The sequence below is a fragment of the Mus musculus genome, chromosome 8 (assembly GCF_000001635.26).
Source record: "Mus musculus strain C57BL/6J chromosome 8, GRCm38.p6 C57BL/6J".
Taxonomy (NCBI): domain Eukaryota; kingdom Metazoa; phylum Chordata; class Mammalia; order Rodentia; family Muridae; genus Mus; species Mus musculus.
In genome coordinates, this window is record NC_000074.6 from 97839640 (window position 1) to 97847748 (window position 8109).

Consider the following 8109-nt stretch of genomic DNA (forward strand, 5'->3'; position numbering starts at 1 on the left):
GTCTGTATTCCAGCCAGATCACACAGATATAGAAGGTCTTTGGATGTGATTCCTTACCAAAGCAACCATGTTTCTGGAATAAAAGCCATCTATAGGACTTTGCTTTCCAAGTTCCTTACGGGTTTTCTTACAATATGCTAGTCTCCACAGGTTCCTATTCATCCTGAGATTAGCTCAAGGATTGAAAAAATTAGTCAAGAATAATAATTGACATATTTTGCATATAACTCAATAGGATACTGTATGAAACTTTTATAAACATACTGTTGAATTCCTCATAAATGAGAATTTAAACTATTAGTACATCCAAGCGTACAAAGCTATTAAGTCATATTCAGGTTCAAATTTAAGCCTTTCTAATTTCTAAAATTTTTACTATTGACTTAATTTATATTTACTCTGTTGTAGGGGGTCTTAATATATGTACTTGCTGTTCAAAACTTAAAAATCTCAAGGATAAAAAAATACCTCTGAATGCCCAGCAAGTTTTACAGTGCCCGGAACATCACAGGTGCTTAATCAACACTTACTGGTAAGAAAAGTACATGGTAGTATAATAATAAGCTAGATTAGAAATACATTTGGTAAATTTCCAATCTGTCCGTTTTCTGTTATTCTGGAAACTGGATTAACTTGTCAAGCAGGGCCTGGAAACCAGTAGAATGGTTCTCACAAAGCTTGTCAAAAAGGCTGACTTTCAGACCTCAACTTAGAGTCAACACCTAGTAATTTGTATGCAAATTTAAGGACTGGCCTGTCAAAGAGAGTTCACTAAGGCAGAATGGCTTTGAATATCTTCACAGACTGGCACATTAGATACTCCGATACCCCCTCTGTCCTGCTTACTTTCTGGAGTCCAAATGGCTTCTTTTAGAAAGAGTGCATTGTTCATTAATAGTGGCAAGTGTTGAGGTTACACCCTTTATAAACAAAGAGAATGTTGCAAAAGGTGGAAAAGATTCAACTTGTTTTGTTTTGTTTTCTTTGTTTGTGTTTGTTTTGATTTTAGAACAGTGAGTTTTATGCTCTTTGTGATTTAGCCAGGGTATAATCTGCAATATTCTAACCTGCTCATGATAGAGAACTTGGTGATAGAGGGTCATTGCAGTTTCACTGAGTATTTTCATGGTATACATTTTATCCCATTTCTCTATTTCCAGCAGTAACAAAAAATTAATATCACATATGTGTGCACGTGTGATACATTGGGAGACAAAAGAAGTGCAAAAGTAATTTAGGAAAAATTTTCTTTCTTTTAATTTTTAATTTTTTTTTACAGTCCAGTCATTACTCCCCCTCCTGTCCTCCCTCCCAGAATTCCTCATCCCATTCCTCCTCTACCTGTCTCCAAGAGAATTTAATATAAAAAATTTTATGATAGTAAGTATTTGTTCAGGTTCAAATAGCTTAATATTTATTATTATTATTGATGTTGTTATCAAGATAGGTATTTCCAATAAAACTAATCATCTTTCATCGATATGATACCTTAATTTGCCATCTTATTTTACAATGTATGAACAATTTAGAGACTATTCAAGAATACATATGCTTCTTGAAACAGGTGATCCATCTTTTAGTTAGCTTTTGGTTAATATAACACACAGGACTAGAAGAAATGATTATGTCATTATTTTATTTATTATTATTATTTTTTATTTATTATTTTACCAGTTCTTTCAACAGAAAAGGGAGAGCAATCATTGACATTCTGAATAGACAACCACACAAAATTAGGGTAATGATGTATTGAAGCAAATGTATTGAATATTCAATATCATTTTTCAATTGATTTCTCTTCTTACTCCTAAAATAATATTTCTAAATCTAAAAGGAATATAGGAACCCAATCTGGTCACATTCTTTTAAAATATTATAGACAAATGATACTGTATTTCAGTAGGAAGAATCAAAATAATAAATGCAACTAGAAAGAATGATCCAAGGATGTATATCATTTCATATTTCATATTTCAAATGGAGAAGAAACATTCATGAGATATAAACATCTGGGTCTACAACAAAGAGAAAGAAGACAACCTATGAATAACCTCATGCCATTGGGACTCTGTGACTGAAAGAAATTCACTGTAATAAAACTAGGTACAAGAGGTTTCTTTTTTCCCTTTCATAATCAGTGACTACATGAATAAGGAAAAATTTTCTAATGGCCCGGGGGATGAGCAGTGATGAGATAGGCTTCCTTCATCTCCAATGCCAGGGCTTGTTGTTCAATAGATGACCAGAAATTATACAAGTCCAAATCCGTTATCTTTTCCTTACTGTTCCTGTGTTTAATGGTAAAATATCAACTATTCTCTCAATTAGTAGAGTAACTAGAGTCAGGATAGTCCAGAAAGTTACAGACTCGTGTGCTTTACTGTTTTACCTGCCTGAAGCATGAGTTTACTTTTTCAAGTTCAATAGATGCATTGCACTTTCATGATTTTCCCTGTATTTGTATCAAATCTTTGCTTACTTTGTTTCAAGTTAAATATAAATAAGTACATCTTCAATAAAAACTACACTTCAACCCACTGTAAAAATTAGCAAGTATTAATTAAAAGTTAAACACATTTTTACACAGAGTGGGTACTTTTACTAGCGTACTTAGACTACTTGAAAAAAATTTAAAAAGGAAATAAATTTAATTAATTCTATATATTTGATTTCATTATTAGCATACCATCATAGAGAAGCAAGATGTGAGTGGTCGTACATATATCTGAGCACTGGGGAAGCTGTGGCAATAGGATTATGACCTCAGTGTCTGAATGGGCTAAAGAGGAAGACCCAGTTTCAAAAATAAGAACAATTGATCTGCTTCCTGTAAAATGTTTCAAGACTTGGAGCAAGAAAGATGGTGTGGTAGTCGCATACATGCTGCTCTTCTAGATGATCTGACTTGAGTTTTCAGAACCCATATTTAATGGTTCCCAACAGCCTAGAATTTCAGCTTCAAAAGATCTCTGACACCTTGTGGTCACTACTGGCACTCGACACGCACAGACATAAATGTAAGCATACAAAGAATAAATGTTTTAAGATTAGGGAAGTATTTTTCTGATCCCTGCTGAACTGAAATTTTTAGATGGTGATAGAAGGAGTTGACAATGTTTTGTCTAATTTATTCTCTGCCTTCACCTTTCCCCTTTCACAGCAGAGCCTGATGGTGTGCTCTGTCTCTTCTTGAGTAGGTCGCTACTCCATGACTTGTGTTGTAGTACCCAGCTGAATGGACCACCTTTTACTATTTCTTCTGTTTAAGAATTCTGCCCCACCCGGGGACACTTCCCATATACAACAACCAAACCCAAACACCATTGCATATGTCAGAAAAATTTTGCTGACAGGAACCTGATATAGCTCTCTCTTGTGAGGCTATGCCAGTGCCTGGCAAATACAGAAGTGTATGCTCACAGTCATCTAATGGATAGAACACAGGGCCTCTAATGAAGGAGTTAGAGAAAGTACCCAAGGAGCTAAAGAGGTCTGCAAACCTATAGGAGGAACAACAATATTAACTGACCAGTAACCCCAAAGCTGTGTCTCTAGTTACATATGTAGCAGAGGATAGCCTAGTTGGCCATCAATGGAAGGAGAGGCCCTTGGTCTTGCAAAGATCATATGCTCCAGTACAGGGAAATGCCAGGGTGGGTTGGGGAGCAGAGAGAGGGGAGGGTATAGGGCACTTTGGGGATAGCATTTGAAATGTAAATGAAGAAATTATCTAATAAAAAACAATATCATAAAAAGAATTCTTTTTTACTATGAATGCATTTTAATATATCTTTTACCAGTCTCCATTTGTAACATTCCTTTCATTTATAACATTATTAATGACAAACATCTGAAGTCCTGTTCTGTTCTGTCTTGCTAAGTTTTCCATAGAAATCTGTAGGGAAAATGATGTGGTTACTTACAATGGTTTGGGAGATGACTCTGTCCTGTGTAATACAGGAATGGAGTTTTCATTTAAAATGAAAATATCACTTCCATATAGACCTTGCTTTTCCAGTCTTGTGCTGTATATAAGAAAAGACAAAGTGATTAATGAAAGTGCTTTCCATGCAGAAACGGATTGATGTTTTGTAATAAACTTGGTGATGAATTATAAATCTGACATGTGTCCGTGATTTTCCCCCATTATTGGTGTGTGTGTGTGTGTGTCTGTCTGTCTGTCTCTGTCTCAGTCTCTGTCTCTCCCTCTCTCCCTTCCTCTCTCTCTCCCTTTCCTTCTGTCTGTCTGTCTGTCTCTGTTTGTCTCTGTCTCTCTCTGTGTGTGTGTGTGTGCACGCGCGCTAAAAAACATTAATTCTTAAATCCGAAATCCCTGAATATGAGCCTAAGGTCTCTAAAAAATTGTGGTGTTCTGGACCAGTCTTTGAACCATTTATTATCTTCTATGTTCTTGAGCCATACTGGCAATTATTGCTGCAAGGGATTGCCACGTAGTAAGATCAAATATTTTCAAGATTGCAAAACAAGGCAACTGACATAAAAGAACTTGGAATATATTATCCACTAGTTTCAGATGTCTCTTTCTAGGAAGATAGAAGTTAATGCCAGTTGCCTGAGTCTATCCCTACTCCCGGGGTAGCATATTACTATTTAGCACTATGAAATGAACTACTCAGATCCTGAAGGCTGTATTATTTTTAATGCATACTTAATTGTTTAGATGGCCACACTAAGCTTAATTTTTATAATCATATTTGTCAAATGAACAGCCATGATTTTCTTTATTGCCATGATTTTACATTTATTAACAATATATAACAATATATATTTCTCTAGATAATATACTTAAAACAAAGAAAAACACTAGGAACCTTAATTTTAAAATGCAGGTATACATACACACTCCACACACACATTGCAAAAATGCTCCTTAGTAGTCTTTGATACTTGCAATAAATGGATATATGTGGTATTACTGTTTGGGAGTTCTGAAAATGGAATTTAATATTAGTTTAAGCAAGGTGATAAAGACCTTTCAACCTCCTTACTTTTTTGTTTTATATAGCTTCATTTCTTAATAATCATTCTTGGACCTATAGTATACTCTAGACAGATATCTACATGTTTGATATAATGAAGCAATGTTATTACTAAGTTTTAACAGCCTCCCAGTGTAATAATAAGCCAAATAACTTCTTATTCGTTACACATATTTATGTCAAAGGGGAAAGAGAATTGCATAGATTAGAGTTATTTTCCACTCCTCAGACCTCCATATCTGGGTGTCTTTTTTCATAGTCTAAGCTATAAATTGAATGGCATAATTTGATGTGGACATAGAACTGTGCATTAGTTTTTATTTTGACAAAATCATTAAACATCACATAGGTTGAAAAATGAATCGTGAGGCCCTAAGCCTGCCTTAGAAGATTGCACTTCATAAACTGAATTGCTCACATGGGCAACATTTTGGTGGAAGTTATAGATTTTCTAGCATATCTCTGATAGATAGGACTAATATAACTTCAATAAAAACTCTGGATATGTCAATATAAAAATTTTCCCTACCATTGAAAGATGTAAGATACTCCACCTAATAAATCGGACGACAACTTATCCCTTAAGGTATACTAACATACATATTGGGTTACAACAAGCAACAAAATCATTGACGCAATAAAACTCAGTCACAGAGGGGCTATTGGAGAAGGTTTCTCTATGCTGCAGGAGGTCAGTATGAGGGATGTGGACATGAAACACTCAGAGAATGTTAATTTCTAGTAATTGACTCACGACGTAGCTGATTGTAATGCTTAATAATTATATAAATACTATACTTGTATGTTACTCTCCCACTTATATTTGTGATAGTCCATATGAGCTAAAGTCACATGAAATACTGATAGCACACAATCTGCCAGGGGGATTTAGTTGGGAAACATATTAGGAATGTACTTTGTCCTTAGCAGTGTGCTCATATGTGCTAGATGGATATTCAAATATCTGATTAGTTGACAGGAGTGGTTTCAGGCAGAAGTTGGGTCTGGGACAATCATATTAGAGCTGATGTGCATAGTAGATTTAAAATGACTACTAAAGAAAGTCTAATTTACATATTAATTAACATTTTTTGGTTGCTTTAGATTATTCAGACCTCATTATTGTTATTTGAAAATGGAAGGTGTTAATGAATATTTCTTAGGGAGCTGTGATGGCTGAAATTTGAAGCAAGAATGTTTCTTTGGAAACTAAAGAATTGAAAGTTTCCTTGTCTCTCAGACGAAGCACATTTTCCTTCAGACATATCCAGCTCTCAGTTGCATAGTTGCAAGTCCTTGATTTCTCTTTTTCTAATGTATTACTTGAGTGTAAATAACTCTTTCCTCTCTGTGTTACTGGGGGTTCTCTGGAGAAAAGGAAACATTAAAATTTAGCATCCATCCTATTCTTGTTCAGATTTGTTTCACAAAGTTGTTTCATGACTTTATAAGGGAATGGACTGACATGATTATGGAAGCTGACAAGTCTAAAATCTGTTGTTTTAGTACAAAGACTTTCTGTTGGTAAGGCTTTCTTCTTGCTCAAGGGTCAGTCTTGTCTTGTGTCATAGGCAAGCCTTAGTCTGACTAAATCAATTGTGTCTTACAGGCTACACTCCAAGATATGAAACCAAAATAATATCCAAGAAGTTTGACTGCATAAGGCCTTGTCATATCCTGAAGACATTTGCTGGTCTTCCAAGTCTATTTATTCAAATGTTACTCTTATTCCAAGATAACATTATAGACAATAATAATTGATCTTTTATCCTGGTATGCTAATTCTGTCATGTTGCCATGTAAAGTTGACCATCACATGTGTGTTTTTTTTTTAACCAGAGCATGTTGTTGCATCTCCACATCAAATATTGTTTTTTTGTTGTTGTTGTTGTTGTTTGCAATTATATTGCATGGTGAACAACTTTTATATATAATCGGATTATAACTTCTAATAGTGACGTTTCTGTAAAAGTAACTTTTATTCTCTCCATGTAATTGTCATCTCTTAGGATTGCTGATGAATTAGTTCACTCTTTGTAGTTCTTCCTGAACTCTGGCTGGTTGGTTCAACTCAGCTGCTCCAACTCAATACTCTTCTCCAACCTAGAGGATTCAAACTGGTTTCTCTAAGCTTCTCGTTGAATTGCTCTGCTTGGAAAAACTGCCTCTGAATTCCACCAACTGAACTTCTCTGACTACACTGACTACATGAGCTGAACTCAACTGCACCAAGCTATTCTGGACTAAACTCCATGGAACTGTAATGAATTTTGTGAACTCAACTGAACCGCACTTACTGAACTGCCCTCCCTCCTGCTCCACTCTGCACTGCTCCTAAGTCGCCTCTGTTTCCTGTCTTTTCTCCTGAGAGTCAGTTGTAGTCTATCTCTGACTCATTCCATCCTCTTTCCCTGATTTGTCACTCTATCTTCCACCCAATTAGACATCCCTTTCAAACTGGATTACATTCTTTTACAAACTAACTTTATCTTCATTGCTTAGGTTTAAAGATGTATATTAATCATGTGTCTACACTCCAGCCAAATCACATAGACCTAAGTCATTGGATCTGTCCTCTTGCCAGAGCGGCTGTATTGTTGAATTCGAATTCCTCTATAAAATCCACATGTAAGTGGTGAATTATTCCTTTTAATACTAATGACTACAATATATACTCAATGTTGTAGAGATAAGATTTTCTTTTAATCTTCAAAAGCAGGACAGATGCAAATTTTTAACATATCTTAAATTTTAATGCCTCCAATATTGGGTTTTAATCATATATATATATAGATTAGTAGCACATATCTTAACACAAATAACTTCTATAATTTAAATTTCTCCTGAATCTTTAGAAAACTTAACATTCATTTAAAAGCAAATATAGTATCATAAAACATACCTGATTTTCTGTTTTGTGATGGCTAGCTTAACAATCTATTCTGCTGATTTAAAAATTAAACAGTTTCCTTAATATGTTTATAGACAGTGGAATAAATATTTGATTCAAATTTATCACCTTGTATTTTTATGTTATTTAACTTATTTTTCCTAGTCTCTTTATTTGAGTATCAGGAGTATCTTTTCAGGAGTATCTTTTCAGGAGGTT

At 34.6% G+C, this 8109-nt stretch overlaps 1 long non-coding RNA gene across 1 annotated transcript; it reads left to right on the forward strand.

Moving 5' to 3' along the window:
- Positions 1-481: 481 nt before the first annotated feature.
- On the forward strand, positions 482-7565 carry Gm39231. Its single transcript, XR_879128.1, has 3 exons — positions 482-532; positions 7010-7260; positions 7503-7565. It is a non-coding gene; the product is annotated as a predicted gene, 39231 (long non-coding RNA).
- The last annotated feature ends 544 nt before the right edge of the window (positions 7566-8109 follow it).